We start from the raw sequence: 313 nt of genomic DNA, 5'->3' as shown, positions 1-313 counted from the left end.
GACTCTCGACAACGGATATCTTGGCTCTTGCATCAATGAAGAATATAGCAAAATGTGATACTTGGTGTGAATTATAGAATCCTGTGAACCATCGAGTCTTTGAACGTAAGTTGCACCCTAGGCCATCGGGCTGAGGGCACGCCTGCCTGGGCATCATGCGTCATGTTGCCCCACCTCCTTTACCCCTTGCGTTGGTGGTGCGGAGCGAAGATTGGCCCGCCGTGTCTCTGTTTGAGGTGCGGTTGGCCCAAAGTTAAGGGCTTCTTATGTGGCAAGTGTCACGATGAGTGGTGGATCAAGCCACTTTGCCATT

At 51.4% G+C, this 313-nt stretch overlaps 1 non-coding gene across 1 annotated transcript; it reads left to right on the top strand.

Moving 5' to 3' along the window:
- LOC122069098 lies at nucleotides 1-156 on the top strand. Its single transcript, XR_006137367.1, has one exon. It is a non-coding gene; the product is annotated as a 5.8S ribosomal RNA (ribosomal RNA).
- The last annotated feature ends 157 nt before the right edge of the window (nucleotides 157-313 follow it).

This window comes from Macadamia integrifolia, unplaced genomic scaffold (genome assembly GCF_013358625.1).
Source record: "Macadamia integrifolia cultivar HAES 741 unplaced genomic scaffold, SCU_Mint_v3 scaffold532, whole genome shotgun sequence".
NCBI classification, from domain to species: domain Eukaryota; kingdom Viridiplantae; phylum Streptophyta; class Magnoliopsida; order Proteales; family Proteaceae; genus Macadamia; species Macadamia integrifolia.
Note: the sequence above shows the minus strand (reverse complement) of the source record. Positions and strands in the feature narration are given on the sequence as shown.